The sequence below is a fragment of the Oncorhynchus clarkii genome, chromosome 17 (genome assembly GCF_045791955.1).
Source record: "Oncorhynchus clarkii lewisi isolate Uvic-CL-2024 chromosome 17, UVic_Ocla_1.0, whole genome shotgun sequence".
NCBI lineage: Eukaryota > Metazoa > Chordata > Actinopteri > Salmoniformes > Salmonidae > Oncorhynchus > Oncorhynchus clarkii.
In genome coordinates, this window is record NC_092163.1 from 40630384 (window position 1) to 40637461 (window position 7078).

General features: G+C 42.1%; 1 protein-coding gene across 2 annotated transcripts in view; it reads right to left on the reverse strand.

The window, feature by feature from the left end:
- Positions 1 to 6834, reverse strand: part of LOC139370828 (peroxisome proliferator-activated receptor delta-like) — a 39465-nt gene extending 32631 nt beyond the window's left edge. For both annotated transcript variants that reach the window (XM_071110620.1, XM_071110622.1), the window contains exon 1: positions 6491 to 6834. The gene's annotated coding sequence lies outside the window, so the exon portion shown is untranslated. The remainder of the gene's footprint in view (positions 1 to 6490) is intronic.
- Between the last annotated feature and the right edge of the window lie 244 nt (positions 6835 to 7078).

Sequence of the window (7078 nt, forward strand, 5' to 3'; positions counted from 1 at the left end):
CGCAACATGGAACAATTTCAAAGACTTTACTGAGTTACAGTTCATAAGGAAATCAGTCAATTGAAATAAATGCATTATTGCCTAATCTATGGATTTCACATGACTGGGAATACAGATATGCATTTGTTGGTCAAAGATAACTTTAAAGAAAGAAACGTTAAAGCCCTAGGACCATGCCTCAGGACTACCTGGCATGATGACTCCTTGCTGTCCCCAGTCCACCTGTCCGTGCTGCTGCTCCAGTTTAAACTATTCTGCCTGCGGTTATGGAACCCTGACCTGTTCACCGGACGTGCTACCTGTCCCAGACCTGCTCTTTTCAACTCTCTAGAGACAGCAGTAGCGGTAGAGATACTCTGAATGATCGGCTGTGAAAAGCCAACTGACATTTACTCCCGAGGTGCTGACCTGTTGCACCCTCGACAACCACTGTGATTATTATTATTTGACCCTGCTGGTCATCTATGAACATTTGAACACCTTGGCCATGTTCTGTTATAATCTCCACCCGGCACAGCCAGAAGAGGACTGGCCACCCCTCATAGCCTGGTTCCTCTCTAGGTTTCTTCCTAGGTTCTGGCCTTTCTAGGGAGTTTTTCCTAGCCACCGTGCTTCTACACCTGCATTGCTTGCTGTTTGGGGTTTTTGGCTGAATTTCTATACAGCACTTTGAGATATCAGCTGATGTACGAAGGGCTATATAAATAAATTTGATTGATTGAAGAACAGAGACATGTTCAGCATCCAGGAATTGTGCACAGATCCTTGCAACATGGGGCTGTGCATTATCATGCTGAAACATGAGGTGATGGTGGACGATGAATGGCACGACAATGGGCCTCAGGATTCAAAGTGTCACTGTTAAAATGCAATTGTATTCATTGTCTGTAGCTTATGCTTGCCCATAACCCTAACACCACCATGGGGCATTTAGTTAACAACGACATCAGCAAACCGGTGCCCACAGGACACCATGAAACATTGGACCAAGACTTTACTTGTTGAGTTTATATTTTTGTTTAGTGTAGTTTTTAAACATTTTTTACATCAAATTTTTGGGAGTGATGGCCACATTTTAGCAGCAGCGGCCCATCGCTACTAAATTAATATAGGGAAAACACTGCAAGTGCCTGCTGCACCTCCCACTGCAGCATGAATAAGTCAACATCAGCAGACATGCCCAAGCCAACCCACAAGTCCATGTACTTTCACACAGTGGTTACTGCCTAGTCAGAATGATGAGGTGTGAAACCACACAATGTGTCCTCACAGCTCTAGTTAGTGTGTGTGTGGTGCCACTGCAACTAAACTGCACTCCCCAACGAGCAATGAATATGAAATATTAACAATGACTACTCAAATGCCAAAGACATGACCAAATGACAGGCTGAGGATAACTTTTGCTTATAGAAAAAAAACAGACATGACACCAAGTCAACAACTCTAGCATAGTATCCTGCTTCCACGAAAAGCCTGACTAGATGCTTATAGCAATACTAACCTCTACAGTCCGATTAACTAATAAGTAAAGGGACCCTTATCACCGAGATTTTCTTCACGACCACTAAACCCACAATAAATTGAGTGATGCAATTACGCATCTAATTGGATAGATCAACACACTTTCTGGAGAGAGTACTATTCACAGACCCGTTAAATCCTTATCTTTTAAAAAACAATCAATCATAATCACTAGTTAACTACACATGGTTGATGATATTACTAGATATTATCTAGCGTGTCCTGCGTTGCATATAATCTGACTGAGCATACAAGTATCTAAGTATCTGATTTAGCTGTGGTAGGCAGAAGCAGGCGCGTAAACATTAATTCAGCACTTTCGTGCATTTTGCCAGCAGCTCTTCGTTGTGCGTCAAGCATTGCGCTGTTTATGACTTCAAGCCTATCAACTCCCGAGATGAGGCTGGTGTAACCGAAGTGAAATGGCTAGCTAGTTAGCGCGCGCTAATAGAGTTTCAAATGTCACTCGCTCTGAGCTTTCTAGTAGTTGTTCCCCTTGCTCTGCATGGGTAACGCTGCTTCGATGGTGGCTGTTGTCGTTGTGTTGCTGGTTCGAGCCAAGGGAGGAGCGAGGAGAGAGACGGAAGCTTTACTGTTACTTTAGTATTGCCAGTGTGACTATAAGAACATCCAATAGTCAAAGGTTAATGAAATACAAATGGTATAGAGGGAAATAGTCCTATAATTCTTGTTCTGAGCAAGGAACTGAAACGTTAGCTTTTTTACTTTCTTCTCCAACACTTTGTTTTTGCATTATTTAAACCAAATTGAACATGTTTCATTATTTACTTGAGGCTAAATTGAATTTATTGATGTATTATATTAAGTTAAAATAAGTGTTCATTCAGTATTGTTGTAATTGTCATTACAATGTGCTCAGTCCCCTTCTGTACTCCCTGTTCACTCATGACTGCATGGCCAGGCATGACTCCAACACCATCATCAAGTTTGCCGATGACACAACAGTGTTAGGCCTGATCACCAACAACGATGAGACAGCCAATAGGGACGAGGACAGAGACCTGGCCGTGTGGTGCCAGGACAACAACCTCTCCCTCAACATGATCAAGACAAAAGGAGATGATTTTGGACAATAGGAAAAGGAGGACCGAGCACGCCCTCATTCTCATCAACGGGGCTGCAGTGGAGCAGGTTGAGAGCTTCAAGTTCCTTGGTGTCCACATCAACAAACTATCATGGTCCAAACACACAAAGACAGTCGTGACGAGGGCACAACAAAGCCTATTCTCCCTCAGGAGACTGAAAAGATTTGGCATGGGTACTCCATATCCTCAAAAAGGTTCTACAGCTGCACCATCGAGAGCAACATGACTGGTTGCACCACTGCCTGGTATGGCAACTGCTCGGCCTCCGACCGCAAGGCACTACAGAGGGTAGTGCATACGACCCAGTACATCACTAGGGCCAAGCTTCCTGCCATCCAGGACCTCTATACCAGGTGGTGTCAGAAGAAGGCCCTACAAATTGTCAAATACTCCAGACACCCTAGTCATGGACTGTTCTCTCTGCTACAGCACGGCAAGCGGTACCAGAGCGCCAAGTCTAGGTCCAAAAGGCTTCTTAACAGCTTCTACCCCTAAGCCACAAGACTCCTGAACAGCTAATCAAAGGGCTTCCCAGACCCTCTTTTACTCTCAGTTTATTATCCATGCATAGTCACTTTACCTCTACCTACATGTACATATTACCTCGACTAACCGGTGTCCCCGCACATTGACTCTGTACCGGTACCCCCTGTATATAACCTCACTATTGTTATTTTACTGCTGCTGTTCAATTTTTTTAATGAACACTTTTTTGAAAGCATTGTTGGTTCATGGCTTGTAAGTAAGCATTTCACTGTACGGTCTCCACCTGTTGTATTGGCACATGAATTGATGGTTACCAACATAATTAGAGCAGTAAAAACACATGTTTTGTCATACCTGTGGTATACGGTCTGATACACCACAGCTTTTGGTCAATCAGCATTCAGGGCTCGAACCACTCAGTTTATAAGTGACCTTATAAAATGGGTGGTTCGAGCCCTGAATGCTGATTGGCTGACAGCTGTGGTATATCAGACCGTATGACAAAATATGTATTTTTACTGCTCCAATTACATTGGTAACCAGTTTATAAAAGTAATAAGGCACCTCACCTCGGGGGTTGTGGTAAAAGGCCAATATACCATGGCTCAGGGCTGTGTCCAGGCACTCTGCAGTGCGTCGCGCATAAGAACAGCCCTGAGCCGTGGTATGTTGGCCATATACCACACCCCCCCGTGCCTTTGCTTAATTATAACACAGCACCATGCATTGTGGCGTTTGCAACCGTTAATGTGTTGAGTGGCAAAATTTAGGCCTGCCTCCCAGCTAGTCTAAAAAGACCCCCGCAGCCAGGTGTGTGTGTGTGTAAGTGTATTACGTGTGTGTGTGTAAGTAACAGCACACCCCCAGGAGAGCTGAGAGGGAGACAGCGCAAGCGTGAGGGCACGGAGTACAAGGAAGAACGGAAACTCAATTCTCCACCAGACAGACAGTGTTACCCCCTGCCATAACAAAACCAAAGGGGGGAGCAGGGGTAAAAGAGGAAAAGGGAGAGAAGGGGGGAGAGGAAGACCGAGAGAGAAATAGAGATTTAATGAATAAGAGTTGGAGAGTTTGTGGGAGTTGAAGAGGTATTTAAAGGAGATGAAATAGCAAGGAAAGAAAGACTGAGGGAGTGTATGAGAAAAAGTGAGGTCTCAAAAAGAGGAGTAAAATATGACACACACACACACACACACACACACACTAGATAGCTGATGAGAACATAACAGCATCATGTCTGCTCGTTATTCAGAGTGCCTTTCGGCCCAGTGTGGGCTGCTTCTCTCTGGTATCTGCTTGTGGAACAAGAGTTTAGGAGAAACAAACACTACCACAGCCGTTATTTTTTTACCTTTATTTAACTAGGCAAGTCAGTTAAGAAAAAAGTATTATTATTTTCAATGACGGCCTAGGAACAGTGGTTTAACTGTCTGTTCAGGGGCAGAACGACAGATTTGTACCTTGTCAGCTCGGGGATATGAACGTGTCCCTCTACCACAGCCGTTATGCAGACGTTTCCACTAACACTACTCGATAGACAAACAAACCACAACTAGACCAACTCAAAACCTCATCAACAGCTAAAACGACAAGGGTTCACTTAAAGTTCAACCTTTAGGTGTACTGTTTCATTTTCTGTTTGTGAAGTTGAGACATGGTGGGAGCAAGTGTCAATTTGAGAGACGTGTCCCTCTCCAAGTGGTATATTCCACTGATATGATGAGCCAGAACCCCTAGTCAGCTTGCAGACTGAATGAATGACTGACTGACTCAATGGTGGAATCTCTATCCCAACTGAATTAGATAAGACACTGAACAAACAGTTAGCGCTGATAAATTGTGAATTTAGATAGGATTCTAGGGAGAGAAAAAAAAAGAACGAAAATCAATATTGTGGTCTACAACTGTTTTTGCATAACTATAGCAAATACAGTACATATAGCTAGCTACAGCTTGTCATATTTAACAATAACTTTAGCACATTTCATTATTTCAAGAATCATGATTATTGAAAAGGGAAGCAGATTGTGTAATAACATTGTCATAAAAATTGCTTTCTACTGTTTAGCCTTGAGGTTATCGTATCTAGTTATATCATCTCTTCCTCAGGTCATACATATTCTGTCACCAAAGCAATGACATTGTGATGAAATAGGAACTTCAGTTAGTTACCGTGTGAAAACGGTCACTGCTATCAAGAATCCCACGTTCCTACGGTGGTATGGACAGTGGTGTAAAGTACTTGAGTAAAAATACAATTTAAGTAGTTTTTTGGTGTATTTGACTACTTTTGAATTTACTACAGTCCTAAAGAAAATATTGTACTTTTTACTCTATACTCTAAGTACTCGTTAGATTTTGACAGGGTTAATGGTCCAATTCACACACTGATCTAGCAGGCTCATTAAACAAACATGATTCGTTTGTAAATTATGTCTAAATGTTGGAGTGTGCCCCTGGACATCCATACATTTTTTTTAAAAACAAGAACATTTTGCCGTTTGGTTTGCTTAATATGAGGAATCTGAAATTATTCATACTTTTCCTTTTGATACTTATGCACATTTTAGCGATTGATTACACTTACACTCAAAAGTAACATTATATTGAAAACCAAATACTTTTTAATTTTACTGGGTGACTTTCACTTAGGTCATTTTCTATTAAGCCATCTATATTTTTACTCAAGAATGACAATTGGGTACTTTTTCCACCACTGGGTATGGACGTTCCAACCGTCCCAGATAGCACGGACCGTATGAAAACTAGACTAGTGTGGTGGAGCTGGCTAGCATGCTTAGTATCTTGGTAGGTAACGTTAATCATCTTGTAAAATCCAAAACTAGCCATGTTATCGCCTGGTGCTGTACTAGCCTCACATAGTTAACGTTAGACAACTTCGTGTGTGTTGAAATAGTTATTCAAGTGGGTGACCCAACGTAGTTTGTCAGCAAACTAAACCGATTGGTGTTTGATAACTAGCAGTTAGCTAACTGGCTAGCTAAAATAGCTTGTCATCTGGTTCTAATCCCTCACGTGATACTTAATCTATCCATAACACAAAAACAAATTATTTGTCCCATGCCGAGACATTAGCAAGCTAGCCAAACTGTTTGTCTATCTAACTCTAAAGTTAATTAGCTAGCTAGCAAACACATATGTATTGTGAGCTGGTTGGAGCTAGCTATCTAAATTGGCTAGCCAAACCAATTCCTATGTCTGCTTGAATGGGCTCTGATTTGGGATAGCTAGCTAACGAGCTAATGCTAACGTTAGCTGGCTAGCTACAGTAGCGAGCTATGCTTGAGGCTCAGCACAGTTCTGGTAAGCTTTCCGATATGCTAACGTTGGTTAAAGTCAAGTTTATATAATTTTACCTTTGCTGCATGCAAACAACTGATCCAAGCAGTAGCTAGGTAGCTGAGCTAGTTGGATCCTGGACAGTCCGACTTTCGCCTGATGAGGTGTTCCTTGCCTTCTCTATTCCACGTTCATTAACGTCGAAAACACGGGAACATTGTTTCTTCTACTTGACAAACTCGAGGTGGGACTTTGTCAAATTAAAATGTTACTAGCTTTGTCGCCTTTTTGTTCATTAGTTGCATATCCTGAAGGTTACTCGTGTATGTTGGTCGAATAGAGAAGGGCTTGTTATTCCCAAAGTTTTTGGGGTTTTCACCTCAGTCAGCTCCGCTCCACGATCTGTCAAACTCATACGGTCGTCACTAGTTACCACAGCCACAAGGTCATACTTATTGCTAAACCCCGCCTATTCCTACAATTTCTCTTCTTAAAATCTGATTTTAAACCTAACCGTAACCACACTGCTAACCTGATGCCTAAACCTAACTTTAACAAAAAGCAAATTTTTGTTTTCATGATGTTCAACGATAATAGCCAATGTTGACTTTGTGCTTGTGGTAACTAGCGACAACCCTCTGTCATACATCTGTCATGGTTTGACA